The sequence below is a fragment of the Patella vulgata genome, chromosome 1 (assembly GCF_932274485.2).
Source record: "Patella vulgata chromosome 1, xgPatVulg1.2, whole genome shotgun sequence".
Lineage (NCBI taxonomy): Eukaryota > Metazoa > Mollusca > Gastropoda > Patellidae > Patella > Patella vulgata.
In genome coordinates, this window is record NC_065879.2 from 29,215,154 (window position 1) to 29,235,586 (window position 20,433).

Consider the following 20,433-nt stretch of genomic DNA (forward strand, 5'->3'; position numbering starts at 1 on the left):
TCAAAACAGTCTTACATGCAATAGAATTTTTCAAATATGATATTTGTCCGGATGAAACCTAGTTGGTATTAAGCGAGCGTTAAACACAATCAAAATTAAACATACATTATGCAAGAGCTAAACCTGCCTATTGCAGGTCTTTATTTAGGTCTGAAATGTTATCTAAATTATTAATTAGACATTAATTAACTTATCCAGACCATAATCAACTCTCGATGTCATCACATGTTTATTGGATTAGATTCCGATTTGCTGTTCGACTTCCATTTATAATTTAATCACGAAATGGATAATCGAGACCATGTTTTTTATCGTACCGACTTTAGTAATGATAATCGAGGCTAGGCCGAAAATTCAATCCCTAAATCTCGGTTCAGAGTGGATCAATTTAACTGAAATTTTCAGAAAATTCCCTTTACATTATCTAGTTTTTAACTATTATAGTGAGAACTGTCAGCTCTTTATCTTATCCCCCAAAATATATCTTTAATCATTAATATATATAGAAACAGTTTCACGCTAAACATTCAGGACAAAGTTGCCGAGTGTGAGATTCATTTTCAAACGTAAATACAAGACATCACCGAATATACTAACCACTGCCTCTATAAACAGCTAACTTTGCAAGAGGACGTAATCAGTTTAATAATTATTTATGGAAAAAAATAATTTACTCTCAATGACTAAACACTTTTATATGAGAGAAAACATGACATAGAACTATAATTGATAGAGATGACGTCTTTTATCTGATAGCAACTAATAAGTGTTTACCCTTTTCTTTAACTGATTGCAAATATCCGTTTTTGTACAAATTCGATACAGATCTATTAACCGCTGTGTCAAATACAGGCTACCATGCGAAAAGGAGAGAAATGGCCAAAGGCCAAACTTGGAATATCAAATTCCCCCTACAAAGATACCTAAAGAGATTTTATAGTTTTATAAAGTTGTAAGTTTTCATCTATACAGACAGTGAAAATTCTAAGTGGCAGTTCCAATGCATGGTCGGTATATTGCATTGAATGTGTCAAATAATGAACACCTTGAGGTAACATTTGCACTTGCATCGAATGAATTCAGCACGATTGTTCATTGACCCAAAACAAGGATCGTGAATGTCTAATTGCCCGAAGGACTAGGTTGTATAAAAGACCTTTGCTAAATATAAAGTTTGTGTATCTCAAATTTCAGTAGTCAACCTCATAAAACTTGAGAGCAGATACAGTGTCAATTGTTTCCCTAACTGTAGTGAAAAGAGTTTAGCCGAACGAAAATTGGTTAAAGTAGGAGCCGGGCAAAGAGCCCATAATTAACAACGGGGAAATTAATGGTGGTCTGTATTCTTTTAGCATTTGGGAATAACCCCACTTGCTACAAGGTTGGTTTTCACTTTAAGTGAAACCTTGATTTGATAATACGTTTATTACTTACAATGCCTGTGTGTTTTCTGCCTTGTCTGTGGGTTTCTGGTTTGGTGGGGCAGTTCTCCCGTACCTATACTACTATCATTCAAAATAACTACTGATTTCAGAGTAAAAAAGATAAATTGACATTAAAGTACTATTCGGTTACTTTGCTTGTGTTAAATAGCCAGCATCTGTATTAGATTAGATAAGGGGTTTTATACGTAGACGATTACAATACTTAGCACTAAAATACTTCTAGAATAACCACAGCTGGTCAATTAAGTCACTTTTATTGGACACCGATATAATGAATAGGTTCAAGATATGAAGAATATCCCTGTAGCTACTAGCATTGTCCTAGAAAATAAAATATGTTTGCTGATTAAAGCACAGGAGTCTGACCTTCTATCCGTATAATATGCATACACCATGCCCAACCAGACAATATATACTCTTCAAAAAAAGTAGAGGATATTCAGAAAGAATACAAAACTGCGGAAATGCACTGCTGTTTTTATTAGAGGTAACCAGTGTATGTAAATAACAGGCCAATTTTCTACACAGGAACAAAAACAGTTCATATGGGTGGCTTATCTGACGGTTCCATTTCATACACAAAGAGATACACTGTCAAAAGTGAAAATGGACGTTTTTGATATTTGTCTTAATAATGAGTAATTGCTCCACCAATCCTCAGACATTCAGCAATGCGTCGTGGCATACTCCTAATCAAACGTCCAATCACGATTTGGGGCAACCTGACTCACTCCTCTTGCAGTGCCACGGCCAATTCTTGCAGTGTTGTCGGTTGACGTTGACGTCGACGAACACGTCTCCCGATCAAAGTAAACGTAACACACTAAAGCAAAGATACGCTAAACAGTAAATCTTATGCAAGAACCGATAGGAAAGCAAACATGGGTAGGATAAACCAGCAAACGTCAGTTTTCATCAACCCTTCCTTGAAGTGTCAAATTTGACAATGAACCCCTCCCACGTGTATGGCGCTATTGCGTGTCGCATGTGCTGCTCAGTCGTTCTGTTGGGGAGATAAGTTCTTCATCCGTGAACATACTCTCAAAGCATGTCAAGTGTCCCTGACTATTTATCATATCACAGCCTGCATCGGTATTTGCATTTCAATATCCCTTACTTTTTTTGAATAAAAAAAAAACAGGAATGCAATGCCCGTTTAATCCTCGATTATACCGGCTCTCGCTTCGGCTCGGTTTTATTCAACAATTGGTAATGTGGCTCTGATACCGTTTTGTGCGAGTATTTATGGAAATCAAAACGACTAGATTGAAGAAAAAACATATCTGAGTGAATCGGCAGAGGTTAAATTGTCTGACATTACGAAATGTTGAATAAAACCGAGCCGAGGCGAGAGCAGGTAAAATCGAGTTTTCAACAGGCATTGATTGCATTGCTGTTAATTTTTATTGTTTGGTTGGGCATGGTGTGTGAATATTATACGGATAGGTCAGACTCCTGTAAGTAAAGAATACCGATGATCTCCACCTGGATTTATTTTGAGAATTGTGAGTTATTGTGAGTACGGTCAGTGCATCTTGCCCTCTTCTGCACCATCGCGCTATAACCTGATAGTTGGATATAAAGGGCACATGTTTTGAACTTTTCCACCACATGCAAAGTCACTGAAAATGGCAATTTCCTGTTCTCAACGACAGATTACTAGTAACCGTTTCATTTTACTTTTAATGTTTAACAACGTATGGATTAATAGGGAAAAAATTGAAGATAACGTTCATGGGGACAACGATCACTACAACCCAGTGGTTTAAACCTAAAAAAAATATAACAAAACTGTTGAGTATTCAAATTAGCCATGTCAACACGTTCATTCCTAAGTTCAACAGAGACGGTGTCAATAAAATTGTGTCATCCGTTGACTTGTCCTGAAATACCTGCACATTATAGTATTACAAATGAAAAGATCCCGGATAAATTCATTGATATTAATTTGACATCTTTGGCTTTAAAAAAATGGAATATAACCAGAGGAAATTATTATATTTTATTCTCTCTTTTATGGAATCTTCTTGGAAGTAGACACTAAGCTGCACGAGATAACTTTAATGATGAAAGCTAAGGAAATACCATTTGACTAACCGCGGTGTGAGAATCCTACAGCTCTCATTTAAATGAATCGAAATGATATGGTAGCACATTGTGTATGAATTGCCCTAATAAAAATGGTTGCTGGGGGCTAAGAGAGGAAACTACTGTCAATAAAATGCACCAGGGTTATAATTTGTAGGGTATGTAAAGATGCTATATGTTAATCATTTCTTGACTCATAATGACGTTTAGCCATAGGGCGCTGTTCGATTTCTTGTCAATGGAAGTGTTGGCTATTATTGAGTGTTACTGTTTATGAAAAATATGAAGCGAACAGTACTCATTATCTGACATAAAAGCCTGTTTGGATCACACATAACGCATTGTGGACGTAGGCGTGCACTAACTTTTTCTTGGTCTTGCGTCTAGTTTTTACTTTGGTTTATGTGATATTGAAATTCCATCTTTCAGATTGAAATACCAAATATAACGACATGAAAAGAAATTAGATATCCAAAATAACTTTTGACTTCCTATTATAGGCAATGTATTTTAAACGTTACTGCGCCTCCTGTTTGTTTTTTATTCGATATAAATTATTCATAATAACTTTAGACTAATACGTGTAATTAATTGTAAACGACCATGCCGTTGAATCTCTCTCTCTCTCTCTCTCTCTCTCTTTCTCTCTCTGTAACTGCGGCTTAACGTAAACTTGCACCGAGGGAGATACCACAGTCCACCAAAGGTCGACTGACTAACGTCCACTTCCACCAAAGAATATCGAGCTATATATAAGTATACTATATATTAGGCAGTATCACTGAATGTGTATGTAATTGTACGTCAAAGTTACCCATCGGCTAAGTTACAATTTAACTCGTTACTTTTAAAACAGAGCTATTATTTTGTTTTGATACACTTGGTAAATATCGACCATGTTTCCAAGCGATTCAATTTTAAAACCAACAAAAATTGGTTTATTAAGTCACCCACATTGATTTGTTTATTATCACATATTCAGTAACATGTGTGACGTACAGATGTCAGTCATCTTGTAATAAAACATTATTGACAGCTGAAGTAGGTAAATTATTGGTTTTGGTCTCGAAGTGGTCACTACTTCAGAGAAATCATCGCACGTGTCCACCACTGTCCACAAAATTAACTTTTCATAAGGAATCAACTAAACTGGTTTATAAAGCCCAACTAACTTACTTTCTTGGCAATAAAATTTCCTATATCGATGACTATAAGCGTTGAAGTGGTTGGTCATTATTCGGACACTGATCTTGTTTCATCTGATTGTTAGTAATAACATTACATTTTAAACACACCGTCTTGTCCCCAGCCCATTACTTACTTACAGGAGCAATATATCTCCAATTTCTGTGTTTATTTTGATTTAATCTAGTTATACTTATTTGGTAAGTATAATGTAAATGAAATGGGGTTTAACGTCCTACTGTTCTGCTCCTATACTGGGCTAATGAAGACGGGCATACGCCATACAGTGTGCTATGAGGGAAATTTTGCCCGGGCAGCGGCGCTACGGCCTACTCTTATATCGAATTCCAACTGCCAAGGGATCTTTTACGTGCACGACAATTTGTACATCTAGACAGCTGTCCTTGTTAGGCCCTCCTTCCTGCATCACTGACAAGAGGAAACCACGCCGGAAAATCTGGATGAACTTTCTCGGCCAATGCAGGAATCGAACACCCGACCTCCAGGCTAGCGAGCCAGCGGCTTACCCACTTAGAAACGTGATCCCAGTATAATTGAGAGTTTAGTAATGATACCAGTAAGTATTATAACTAGGATAGAAAGTACAAATCATAACTTAGTTTTCTAGGGTTTCCATTTAATCAAGCATCTACCAGATACGGTTCTAAAGTGTGGTTCCTACTAATCACCGACAAAGTATTGCAACTCTTAAATTTAATAAAAAAAAATTAAAATAACAATGGATAATTGAAATCTTGGTAAAAATGGTCGTACTAATCACCGAAAAGGGCGCGCGGGGGGGGGGGGGGTATGTGTAGAAGAGAGGTGTGAAACATGCGGCCCACGGGCCACATCTGGTCCGCCAAGGGTTTCAATGTGGCTCGTGGAACAAATTTCAACAAACTAGCGGTGGAAACCATTTATTATTGTTTTCCGGTTCAGTAAAACTCTGACTTCTGTACTGTATGTCATAGATATCTAAGTTGTATGTAATACAAGAGAACGTTGTGCTCAATATTATATCTTGGCAATTTGGAAACCCGTCTAAAAAATTACCTGTGTCAAGGACGTTTGGGTTTATTTTTAGAAGTTCAGGGTCCTGTTTCTCGAAATTTTAACTAAAGATAAAATCCAATTTTAGTAGATACTTCAATTTTGATTGGCTAAGCACTAAAATCAATCTAATATTATCCAATCAAATTACTAAAACATGGATTTTATCTTAGTTAAAATTTCGTGAAACAGGCCCCAGGACGTTTGGTTTCGTTTTTAAAATTTTGGTATATAATATATCCGGCCCACTTGATGAAAATTTTTAGCTCATGTGTCCCCTGAATCGAAATGAGTTTGACACCATTTATGCAAATCTATAACATATATTTTCCTGTCTGTCACCTTTTGCAATTCCGTGGGCGATATTGATAAAAAAAATCCACTCTTGTCGGTTTATATCGGTGATTCGTAGGACCGTAAAATGCCTCAGTGGCATTTCCATTTGGCATTTTTATAAGTCATGAAATGCGAGAAAAAAAGCAATATATTTTACATTTTTAAAAGGTTAACATTCCACCACTTTACTTCGATGTTTTTCATGTTTTGTAAGTTCCTCTTGAAACAGAAAACAATTCGGATGTTATACAATGTTAGTTTTCTTATAAACCTGATTGTCTGCATGTAACTTTCATAAAATTGACAAGTTGGTGAGTATGCAAAGGTGTCGCATGCTCTACTCTGTCTGTCTCGAGTATACAGAAGATGTAGCGCAACTGCTCCTACTTCCGTTAAGAAGACAATTTGGACAACCTAGAACAATAATAATATTGATACGCTGATGTTGGGTCAGTTTGTGTCAATCACTCAAATGCCGCTAAAATCAATGGTAAGCCGTGTGAATTTAACAAGAACACATTGACGTTGATATATTGTTTCATAAGTCTCTACTGATGGGCTAATTAATAGTAAGATATTAGAAACAATTACCAGGGAAACTGTCCATTGTTATTAACACGATCTCAGGTGTAATGAGCCCAACCGATTCTACCCAGTACTAATAAGGAGGCCTACAACCAACCATATCTCTATAACAATGCTATTGCAATATTACACTCTGTCTAGACATACATGTACATCAAAGACATCCATAACGGACATACCATAAGTGCAGAAAAAGAAAATACCCGTGTTTGGGTTACCCGACCGACCCTATTTTGTAGCACAAATCCCCGACCCTAAACTTTTTTCCTCATTTCCCCAAGTTCTATAAATCGGCCTTGCTGTGGTTGTCTGCAGCAGACAGTTCGAACCGTCACTATTTTCTAGGACCTTACTCAGTAGTTGAGCTAAAAATACTAGGAAATAACATGCACTTTACGGTATTTTAAATATCATAGGCTAAAGAATGCAAGTATCGGTGTAGGTTATTAGTTCCGTTAGTAGTTAGTTCTACCCAATTTTACTCCAAAAAACCCATGGGGAAAACATCGTGATTTTGATGGGCCAGTTAACCGTAATTAAAACTTTAGAAATTCAAAAGCAAAATTTTGTCTTTTTCACATAGGGAACATTCTAGATTTTACATGAAGTGCTCACAACAACATACTGCAAACGTTATTCTTAATAATTGTGTTTATTGGTAAGACCTAGAATCATAAATGATTTCAGCCTGGTTTTGAAAAAGCCAATTATGCTCGAAGGACAGTGTTTATATATAATGTTTACCGGTGAAAACCAGAAGAATACGTATCATTACCTTCAGTCTTTATATAGATAAAAAGTAATTCAATAACTTTAATGCTATATTACTCTCTGTGCACGAGGTGGCGGGGTTGTTAAAATATGTACATGATCTTCGGAATAATTAACTTCAGCTCTCTGAAACGTGTTTATGAAATAATAATTACTGGTTTATTAACATGCAACGTTGCGAATATTGCGAACACAACGAGTCGATTTGGAAGAAACAATCAACTTAAATCCATTAACGTCGGTGGACCACTATTGCATTTTACTTCTAAATTCAATCTGTCTTAGTCCAGTCCTGATATTACAGGCAACAGAACTCAATAAATGATTTTAGAGAACACAAAGTGGGCTTCATCCATTCAACTTAAAATTCTGTGATTTAGTTGTCACACCATGTATATAAAAGAACCGCCTTTGCAACTGACTTTCATTATTTTTTTTTAATCTTTTTCAATTGCCATCTGAAGATAGAAACTAGGAGGTAACGCCTCCCCACCATTAGCTTGCATAGGTTAAAGAAGAGCATGCTTAGTTTTAATAACATAGCATCTTAATTTATACAGCATGCTGACAATAATGTTTAAGTATTCCTAGGAGGCAATACCTCCCCACCACCAGTTTGTAGGTTAGAGATAAGCATATTTAATATATGGATTCATACAGCATAGTGACAACCACGTTTAAGTATTCTTGGGAGGTAACACCTCCCCACCACCAGCTTGTATATGGGCTAGAGATAATAAGTATTAATAACATCTGAATTTATACAGCCTGGTGATCGCTAAGTTTTAAGATTCCTTATCAGCTGGCATGTAGCAGTCATGATGACATGAAATTGGCATGTGATATTGTTAAAAGCACCACATACTAATATCGAGGGTAATATAACGAGAGGGGGAGGTGGTACTTTAAGGCTGCTCGATGTTTTTTTGAAACTCTACCCATCATAAGTGCCTTGATTAGGAGTTTGCAGGAAAAGAGACTAAAGGTCGAATATTGTATTGATCTTAAGGCACTTCAGTTTTTCTCACGAAATGTTTCTCACAGAGTCAATACAATTAAAGAAACAATATTCTCAAGTAGAAAGGCAAGCAAAGAGACCTTTTTTCCTTTTGTTTTGGAGATTCCGTTATTGCGAATCGATTTTTAATTGAAAAAAAAAGAACTGATTACATGTGCCACATATAGTTATACAAGTAGTTTGAGATGGTCCACAATTCGTATTACTTCTACTAATTGTTTAATAATCACAACAGATGGGATTTGTTTTCAAATTTACACATTTTCGTTAATGCCAGGCATGATAATGTTAAAACCACCGCCCTGTCAAACTGTTTTTGACGGTTGTCGTTCATGATTTGGAACATATTCCATGATTCCATTTCCACGCGATCACAAGCTATTTGGATTCAATTAGTATCTGGATTATAGTACGGTACACATGCTTTTTTACAACCCCTATTGTAATAATTGTAATAAAATTTCACTTAATCCCTATTGTAATATCAGCCCCTATTGTAATAACTGTAATAAAATTTCACTTAACCCTATTGTAGTAATTGTAATTAATGGGGTTTAACGTCCTAATGTTCTGCTCCGGCTGGGCTAATGAAGACGGTCATACGCCATACAGTGTGCTATGAGAGAAATTTTGCATGGACTGCGGCACTATGGTCTACTCTTATATCGAATTCCAACTGCCAATGTATATCAGATCAGATAATCCTGATAGCATTTTTTAAACCATTCACTACATTTAGACACATTTATTACAATAGGAGTTGATATTACAATTGGATTTGATATTACAATAGGAGTTGATATTACAATAACCCCTATTGTAATAATCTAATTAATTTGTTTTGCCATACCAATAAAATCGAGATCTAATTTTAAAAATCTATAGATTTTGACCATCATTTCCGTATGAATATATCAGAGTAATGATATGCGTTTAAACTGTATAGCATGTTATGAAACAACACCACCGAAAACATGTTTGAAAGCCGTTTGGAGATATTATTAAGATGGAATGTCATCCCCTATTGTAATCAATGATATTTAAATAAACGTGAAGTATGTTCTCTGAAAAAATCTGTCATCTGAGGATTTTGGTCATCTTTTCCGTGTGTATATCTGATGCAGGACATAGGGCCTGACAAGGACAGCTGTCTAGTCCTTTGGTGAGACGAAAAACCGAGGTCCCGTGAATACATTGGAATGGACGTAAAAGATCCCTTGGCAGTTGGAATTCGATATAAGAGTAGGCGATAGTGCCGCAGCCCGGTCAAAATTTCCCTCACAGCACACTGTAAGGCGTATGCCCGTCTTCATTAGCCCAGCACAAGAGCAGAACAGTAGGACGTTAAACCCCATTTCAGTTCATTTCATTTCCATGTGTATATCAGATAAAATAATCCTACTGATAGCATTTTTTAAACCCTTCTCTAGTTTTAGACACATTTATTATAATAGGGGTTGATAGTTGATATTACAAAGGGCCAGCCTACCAGTTAGGACATCCTTTTCTTTAACGTATTTAGATGTAAAATGGAAGATCAACCGAATGAAAGGAACAACACGGACATCTAGTTTTAATTTGATTTATATCTGTATACGAAAAAAAGTATGGTGATATTTGTATTTCTCTAATTTTGGATTAAAATTCATGAAATAAGAGACTTTTGAGTTTTAACTAACAGTTTCATTGAAACTTTCTGTCATAATTAACAAATAGAGTAGCCGTCTAGTAATCTGCATATTTACTTAATCCCAACAATCCTACCGTTGTATGAATGACAACATATATAAGTTCACAAAAGCTATAAAGATAGCCGTATTTAATGATATTGAAATAATGATCTCGAGCATGTGAAATGCGTCTAATTAAGACTGATCCATGCTGTGCTAGATCAGCAGTTTATTTTTCTAATGTCAAAATGACAATGAACGTTATAGGTTCCTAGACAAGCTTTATCAGCAGATTATATCAATGAAACCAAATAGTTTCATAAACAAACATTAGACAAAATATTGGCGTTTGTGTGTCGGATTCAAACAGATAGGATGTGAAGACCTATATAGACCGTACAGACGCTTATTTTTAAAAGAACAACTCTGTTAAGTTACACGTGTATGATATTGACATATCAAGTGGGCGTTTCAATCTTAAACATACATTATACAAGAGCTAAATCTGCATATTGCAGGTCTTTCTTTAGGTCTGTTATGTTATCTAAATATCTAATTTATTAATTAGACATTAATTAACTTATCCAGACCATAATCAACTCTCGATGTCAACGCTATCCTGCGATATTTAGTGGATTGCGATCCGATTTGCTGCTCAAATTTCATTCATGATTTAATCATGGAATGGCTAATCGAGACTATGTTTTTATCGTACCGACTTTAGTAATGATGATCCATTTGACTGAAATTTTCAGCAAATTCCCTTTACAATATCTAGTTTTTAACTATAAAGGTGAGAACTGTCAGCTCTTTATCTAATCTCCCATAATGTATCTTTAAATAAAGCTTAGAATTTAGCTGAGTTGGTGTTGGGGAAACACTTTACAATTAAATTCTTGTTTACTATTTTCAGTTTAATTATTGCCTTTTTGTTTCGACAATGGAACACGAAATTGGTTAGATCTCATTGTCGGCTTTACTTATCTATGCACGTCATATTTTCAACAAAGAGATATTGTCATCCCACAAAAAAAAGAAAAAAAAAAGAAAAATAGAGGTAAAATCCAGTGAAATTGACAAAAAGGAGATAAAAGGGGTCGTTGTTGGGAATTCCGAATACTGTAGGATCATTTTACAGCTTCTTTAGTGCATATGTATAATAATGAACCACGGAATTAAAATTGGGATAATTGTATCGTTTTTATTTTGTTCGTGTACATGTTTATTGAAACTGATACCTTTCTTAAAGTAATGGATAGTTAAAAAAGTTGGAAACCTTTAGTTGTTTTTCAGGAGTTTTGTTACCAAGTTATTATAAACATCTACGTGATAATGTCAATGGTTAGATATGCGCACAAGGGTTCAGTTAATTTCCGTTATTGACTATCAATCACTTAATTTGCCCTGGCTGAATTTATGTTTATAAAAATGGAATTAACAGAAAATTAATCATTTCAGAAATTGCAGAATGGTCGCTGATACAAACATATATACATGTAGAATAATTCTGTATGTTATCAGTCATAGCATCAATTCTCTTCATACAGACAATGGAAATATATACGTGTATAATGTCATGATTTCTGGTTTTGAGTATAAACGTTGATGAATGGTGCGTAGAAAACGTGAAAGTAGTCGATACATTAAGAATTATATGAATTTTTTAAACTAGAAAAATAATCTGTTAACTTCTATAGTATGTAATGCTATAGCTAAGACATCTAGAGCTATTTACTTATTGACGTGCTGAGGTTTGGTGATCCCCATAACCAACTCCTTGATTGTATACCCCCAGGACTCAAGTATAAGGCCTCAAGAGCGTCAATGGTAGACAACTGCATACAAAATATACAATTCTTCGTATCATGGACTTAAAGCATTCAACATCCTTTACGGTAGTTTCCGGTATGTTTCCTTTACAAATATGTCTTGGCATTTAAGAATGTCGGCAAAAAAAATAGGTATGGTTGTTTACAGAATAAAAAGTGTTATATGTATTGCAAAGTTACAGCCCTAGTAACTCATGAAGGACCTGTCACAGTCTTCAAATAGAGACATATCACTTCCCTCCCCACAGTTATCTTTTCTAGGTCAGACGAACGATTTCTTAACCGGAAATGATTCGACAGATAATAATAAGACACGATGAATAATTTAAAAAAAACTAATGTTTCCTTCCAATTAAATTTATTTTTGTTGTATATTATATTTTCTATTCTCAGACTGATTTGTTCCTCAGATATGTTACGATATTATGTCAGATACATATTATGTCTGGGTAAACCGATCGACTATGGATGTTGTAGACGTATACCTACCATATCCCATCATACCAATATCACTACGTTAGCACCTAATTAACCTCTTAGGTCGACGTGTCGGTCTACTAAAGGTTCATCATTAACCCATTTGTGTCATGCTTCCATTTAGAAATGTCTACCAGAAAACAAATTTTACAGCAAATGATCTGTTATCTAAAAAAATCGTATCTAAGCGCTAACCCCAGAATATAGATCACGAACAAGAAGCGGGACGTGCGACTACATTTTGATATAAGATCGCCATGAAACTCAAAATTTAACAATAACAAGGTATTATATCAATTTTGATTGAACACATTACAAAGTTATACATTTTCTGAATAACAATCGGTTGCTAACAAATTGAGATAATTTAGCACAGTGTTGCTTAGATCATTGTGACCTTTAACTCTTTCAACCAGTTTCTCTTTTGGGGATAGCCAACGGATCGACATATGTCTGGAAATAAGCATATGACTGAAGCACGGCGTCTATACAGCAAAGACAGGCGCCGATTTAATCGAAACAAAAAACAAAAAAATAAAACCAAAACAAAAAGAACTTCGAACTTCATTAAACATAAAAAATAACCTGATTCCATATGGACCATCTTGGTCACATCGGCTTAACCCAAACCTGACCTGCGTGTCATCCCACAAATTTAACTGACTTGAATATCAAAATTGGATAATTGTAAAAACGTTTACGTTTTATGCCATGGTGAAAAGTCTGATTTTATTACCCCCGAGAGTCACCTGAACACCAATCCCTTGAGTTTGACATCATTTTAAGTTTTTTGAGTTGAGTTAGTATTAATTGCTAATCGAATGGAAGATTACCGATGCCTTGGACTATATCAAGTCTGGCTTTATGCGCATATATGAATAAAACTGTAAAACATGAGGATAGCTCAATTTAGAGACGTGTTTTAACAGATCCGAGGGAATGTCCAGCATATTTAGTTTGAATAAATCAACACCAACACGGCACTGACCCTAAAAGAGGTCTATAAATAAAATAAAACCAAGTACGAACACTCCAAACCATTAGACAAAATTCGAAGTCCCCCCCAAAAAACGGTATAGGCAAAATAGTGTAATAAAGCAAAATAGTGTAATCAGCATATGGACTGTTCACCGTGTACAAAATACACGACAAACAGTGGTAACAGGTGTCCGGAAGAGTAAGCTTACCCTGCCTGGCGCCACACCCGCCATAGCTGCATCCAAACTATTAGGCGAAATCTCGGTAAAATAGCGTGATTGGCCAATAGACTATCGGTATGCAAAATGCACGTGATGAACAGTGTTAACGATGTAGTAGACAGACATTATCAGAGAGATAGTATACGCGTCAATTAAATATATCTAGAATAATAGCCGAGAGAGACAGTTAATCTAGATTTATTTCATTTTACTGCTGTGCACAGCAAACTTTCAAAACTTTTATGACTTTCAAAATTACTAGTGTGTAGACAATTCTGGCTATTTTAACCTAATGGCCCCATTGCAAAGTTGTCTCAATTATCTAGACACTACATGATCATATTAAGTAGCTTTTACTTTCCTTCAATTACAATTATTGAAATAAAATTGAACCATGTGTTTGTCCCGAAATGACCTAGTTTGTGTCGAGTGGACATTAAACCCCATTTCTCTGTCTCTCGTCACGTACAAACGGGGAATCGAAACCACGCCAGTTGACTGAAAGAAACAACGCGCACGCGCTAAACATTCGGCTATTCCCCACCCCGACCCCCACCCCGATATAAATATGAATGAAAAACGTACAAATGGTAAGATTCAAAACACTAATATTCCAACATTTTACTGCATAGATTAAATATTACTGTAATATCTTTATGTAACGTGTTATTGTGTATTTCATCTAATACCAAACGGATTTCTTTACTTGTGTCTTTATTGTTCGTTTCAGACAATTGTCATATTTGGATTATATAAAGGTAAGAGTTATATGATGTGATTAATATGAAACTATTGTAGCCTGGCTAGACAAGTATGTGTAATTCTAAAATATACAACCGTAAAGAACGTAATGATTAATCAGAATCTAAGCAAATATTCGTACATACAAATGTCTAAAGTTTTTTTATTGTCATTAAAATAAAATACTGAAATAAATGTCCTTGATCAAGATTAAATGAGATATATTATAATGCATTTATCGCCTAGTGCAGAACTGAATTCAAATAAATAGACAACTCCCTCTGGGGAAGGCCGATTTCTACTCCGCTAAACAAAGCGATGCTTCACTTGCGAAGCTAAGCTAGGCTAAGCGAAAAATTTTCAGATGCTGCCAATGGTAGTGAGGCTTCGTTCAGCGGAGTATAAATCGGTCTTAAAGGAATTTACTACCTGACCGGAATTTTACGGGTGTGGGTAGTGGGTCTCTTGTCAGTAATGCAGAACAGAGGGTCTGGCAAGAAACAAGGTATAGTCGTTGTGATGGGACAAAAACCGACGCTGCACTAAAAGAACCTTTGGCAGTTGGAATGGGTATAAGAGTAGGCTTAGCGCCGCGGTCTTGGCAAAATTTCACTCATAGCACACTGTATGGCATATGTCCGTCTTCATTATCCCAATCGGAGCAAAAGATTAGACTGTTTTTCATTTCTAAATTATGACTGTTACACATCTCCCGTAGAAATGATCTCTGTGTTAAAATTATATTTGGGATGTATTTAACCAGTTCTATCACATATGTAATAATGACTGACACCAATATTGTCCTTTAATTGGGCAGTAGGCTAATCGTAATTCATGAACTGTAATATTGCAGAATAATGAGGACAATCCAGAAAGCAACAAGGGCCCGGATAACCAACGAGGTCTTCCTTATATGGTCATTTTGCAACTAATATGGTAAGTCAATATATGGTTATGCGAAAAAGGATAATGACATTCTCTCCAAAAGTCCAACATATAAAGGATTACCAACAATATTGTGAGGAAATATTCGTGGGCGTACCAATCTGAATTTTTTAGGAAGAGTTGATAATGTTATCTATTTTATTGTATTATGTCGAAATCACTTTAGAAAATATAATTTTGTTGGACAGTAATCCACACTTCAAACATAATCTAAGTGATGTAGAATCAATATCAGAATTTGTATTTATTGTCGTCTAAGAAACATCTCACTGAGTTCCAACAATGTGTTCATTAGTCCGGTAGGTGCAAAAAAGAGGACGTCAATCCCCATTTCATTCATTCATATACATATGATAATTATCACAGTGTTCTTTTCGTCTTGTAAAGTTGGTTATTGTCACATGTATTAGCATCTTGAGAGAGAGATTAATTTCAGTCGACATAAACTACGTCACCCTCAACTGATACTTTTACCAAGAACTGGCAAGAACATAATAAATTATTTTCAATTATGATTTTATATGTTCAAAATAACCCTAGACTTCACCTAAGTGCCCCCGGGCAAAATTTCCCTCATAAAAAAACAGTATGGCGTATTCCCGTCTTCATTAGCCCAGTTTAGGAGCAGAACAGTAGGACGTTAAACCCCATTTCATTTCATTTCACCTAAGTGTCCAAAGTCCAATAGAGTACAAATACGTTAACATTCGTTGAACTTGAAAATCACTTGAATATATTTGATCAGCAGCCCAGACATTTTGGACAAGCGAACAAGGTACCAAGTACAGGAACACTTACTATGTAAACCAAAATATTCATATAGGTATGTCTGCTGGGGCGACCCCCTGCAGTGTGTAGAACATAGATCGCAAAAGAAGGCTCCCAAAATAGGCTGGATCATTCTGGGAGTACCACCTGAAACTAAATCGAAATGAACAGGTCGCACAGAAATGGCGCGGACTGATTAATACTCGGTTGCATATTCTCCAGGAAGGGTTCCATTATTTTGGGCTGGATTAATGGATTAAAAATTTGCGGTAACAAATAAAACTAAGTTCAAAATTACCACCAATACACAATACCAGATAAAATGCCTTCTGCATAAGGGTCCCATATGGACACTATCCTGAAATTAGGCTAGAAAATATTTTAGGGTACCACATGCAAGTCAGGTTAAACTGACAGCTACAAAATGACCCATTCTAAATAAAGTGTCCTCTACATAAGGTCTGCCTGTCTGTTTTTGTTTAAACTCTGATTCTTTTGTCATTTTAGTCTAGATTGTTTGTTCCCACACTTTCCATCAATTAAATCTTTGTGTCATTAAAGTATTGTTTATTTTACGGTATTGTTTAGTTGGCTTGTTGCATGGTAGACTTCATTCTTTATTTTTCTGGTCTAGACCGTTTACAGTTAATGCCTCGATTGTTTAACAACGTTGTATTTTGGTGGCGCGTGTCTTCAATATGCTGGTATTGTTCAGGAGAGTTGCTTTTCATAAATCTATATTGAACGAAAAGGGCCCGACTTTTGTATACATACCGAGTAGAATTTTAATTACAAGTAATTAGGAAAAATAGTTTTCTACTGAACTGAAATAGTTTCGTTCATTATAAAAAAATCTCATTATAAAAATATTCAATTATACTTATATATAGTCATTCAAACATTTTATTGATTGTTCCTGCTCACAAGATAACAAGATAAGTTTGCGTCTTTAAAATCGAGTATGACGTCATCGCAGACATCTTGGAATTGTGACGCCATATCCAAATTCGATGCGTGATTGCCAAAATACTTGAATTGGCGTAGCAATGGTCATTTTTGAGAAGAGCACCGTCAAGTTCCTGATTCAAAAATCCTGATTCTCAACTAGATATCATTAGGATATGTGTACTAAACAAAAACATTAAAAAGTTGTCGATTTTTAATTTTGGTCAATAAGCTTATTTGCCCACTTACTATCACCGAAATGTACATCTTTACAGTTTTAGTCGACATCTCAGTTAAAAATGGCCGTGTAGAAGATTGTTCACTGATTTATCTAGGACATATTATCGTGCGTTTTAAATTCTCCTTTTCCCTTAATTAACTTGGCCCGGTGAAAAAATCCCTTACTTTAAGGGCGTATAACTCTATTCCTTGGAACCGTGAAATATTGGACAGGAATTGGTCGAAAACACTTTTTATTTTAAATTTTATTGTAATTTCTATTCAGTTATGTTCGATGAAATTCGTGAGCCGATGAAATTAAATAGTAGTCGTTTGGTTAATCCAGTCTACAGGTTGATCGCTTATTCTTTTTGCCATTTGTGTTTCTGCCATTGTAATTATTTCCAATTTGACTCATGTACTATGTTTCATTTTGTTCATCAAGCTTTCTCATAACAAAGATCCCGAGGAACTTATCTTTAAATGGTCATTGTGTCCATATGTTCGCGGTCAGATAAAAACAAATTGATCGAAATGGGTTAAAATGGAATTTAAATTTGTATTTATAATGTCGAATATTATGAATAATCTCAGAGCCCTTTAATGTCTTTTTTCATTACCGAAGGTCTTACTCGCGTTTTTTCATTATGCGTGGTTCCGGTACGTTTGCAAAATATTCAAAATGAAACTTTTTACTCGATTATCTGGCACATGATATCTTTCACGGATTTTCTTTTGTTAATAAATTGGTGGAAGTAAACAATTTCATTTGAGTATTTTATATTATTTGAATAGGTTTCTCTTGTCAAAGTCCGGGCACTATTCGATCTGAATTCAGGCATTTATCCTATAATCCGCGGAACATTTACTTCCGGTTACTAGTTAGTGTCAGTTGGAAATCTATAATCAGTAAGTCCTACCATTCCACATGAAGACCAATAATTTAATTACTACATTATTAGCTTAGATGTCTGTTCAATAAATATACTACTGATACATACTGATTATTTTCTCATGTTCATACCCACTATTTTACAGTAGTCAATATCTGTACTACTTAGCTTATTATTTAATCACCAATGCCAGGTGAAAGAATCGAAAAGTTAAAACCAAGCTATAATTACGCACAATTTGAACCAGAAAATAACACGAGTGTGTGATATTGGCCACGTCTACAAGCATATTGTTATTTTTTTCTATAATTGCAAGGTGTGTGCAAGTGGTCAACTACTAGTATGTGTATCATGTTGATTATTCTTGCTGATATAAAAACCACCAAATATGTTTTCTTATTTAGCGTTTATTTGTTTTTGTCTTTAATTACCAGAATTCTCCGATTAACGACACAAAAATGTCAACATTTTTTAATATTTAACATGTATGGCCTATGTATATATCGGCGTTAATTAGTATTTTTGTCATGCCGATAAAACATACATTTTCCTTTTTAATTTCAATAAATTTGGTAATGGAGCAAAGAATGGTATTCATTCTACAGTCATTGCCATTTTGGTTTATTTTCAGTCAACACAACAAATTATCGTCTTACAGCTTTTCCTTTAAAGAAAAAAAAACCTCACCCTAACATGCATAATATATAATATACCGTCCAGGTTGTCACAAATTGCCTCTGTCAATGGTTCTCTGCATTTAACTATCACTGTCTCGCATATCTGGAGCTAAAGAACGAAGAACCGGAGCTTGGGCTAACGTGGAATTTTCCGGTTGACACCAGGGGACATGTCAATATAATTAAAACTAGATGTTATTTTTCATTCGTCAAATCATTGACATCTACAGGAATGCTTAAAGTCTCGATGCGCCATTTGAGCTGTATATGAATCACTTGCAAACTATAATGTTGCGATAGATGAATGCCCGAGAAGGAATATCAGTCCAAAAATGATTAAATTCTATTCAGTATTTACAATAATGTGTGGAATGAAAATTTCATCGATACACAAAGTATCAAAAGTTACAAACAATTCACAAGGCGCTATTTAGAATAGGAAAAATTTGGGAAACCAAATCGATTGTTGCACCCTTGCTTTGTTTACACTTCCGGTGAAACACATTTTTGGGGTGTTTTTTTTAAGCAAATAAGTAGTCCGTTCTAATAAAGCGCCGTGGTAATGTTCTCGGGCGGTGGCAATACACTGTTTTCAGAATGAATATTGTCTTTGACCTTCATTACAGAGCTAACCAACGAGGGTCACTACCATACTCTTGGGACCCTTCTTGCTTAATTTTCTAAAGTATTGCGCTGGTATGACAATATTTCCATGCGATTTTGAAAACACAAGAATGTCACGTTAATGCCACTAAACCTAAACCCTGCAGACTTGAATACTTACCTCCACCATATTTATGCCTCGCCAGGTCGATGCTATTGTCTGTTGTTCCCTCAGACACACTATTTGTTCGACAATTAAAACAGAAAACGGCATTTTAGGAAAAAAATGTGTTTATATTAATTTGAAATTTCCCAAATTCAAATGGACAACATTAACAATAAAAATAAGAATTACAGGAAATTTTAGATAAGAGTTACAGGAAATTGTATTTTAAAAAAATAAACTCTATAAAAATAAAAGCTTACCTTAGATAGTCGAATCACAGTCGTTAACTTTAAATCGGAACTTCCTCCCTGTCGTGATATTAGTGTTTACTAGTTGCTTTTCTTCTGACAATATCTCTTTTTTTTACTGTTTTCGTCCTCTCCGTTGTGCCGATATCGTCCAATTGAGAAAGGCGGAGTGAAGATCTTCAATAAATAACTGATGAAGTAACGAAAGTCTTGATTGACACGTGGGACATCCGCTCAGATCAACTTATGGATTTTGGTCTAATTATCAATATACTGTGTGGATAAATGTACATTGAAAATTTTCGCCCCTTATTTCCTACTTGCACGCGGATTATAACATTTCTAACAAATATAACAATTCTATAATCGATGCGTTTGTTCACAGATCTTTTTAAAGATTATTGTCACCTGTTGATAAACTAACAAAGATCCATTTTTTTGTTAATTAATCTATATAATAAAGTGTTGTTTATAATGAAAAAAGAAATACGAAACTATGTATAGTATATCATGCAAAGCAACACAACGTGCCGAAGAGGATATTCGTTATGGGGGTATCTTTTTTATCGGGT

At 35.2% G+C, this 20,433-nt stretch overlaps 1 protein-coding gene across 1 annotated transcript in view; it reads right to left on the minus strand.

Moving 5' to 3' along the window:
• Positions 1-20,176, minus strand: part of LOC126827053 (LWamide neuropeptides) — a 54,466-nt gene extending 34,290 nt beyond the window's left edge. The window contains exon 1 of the mRNA XM_050556234.2: positions 19,874-20,176. The gene's annotated coding sequence lies outside the window, so the exon portion shown is untranslated. The remainder of the gene's footprint in view (positions 1-19,873) is intronic.
• Positions 20,177-20,433: the final 257 nt, after the last annotated feature.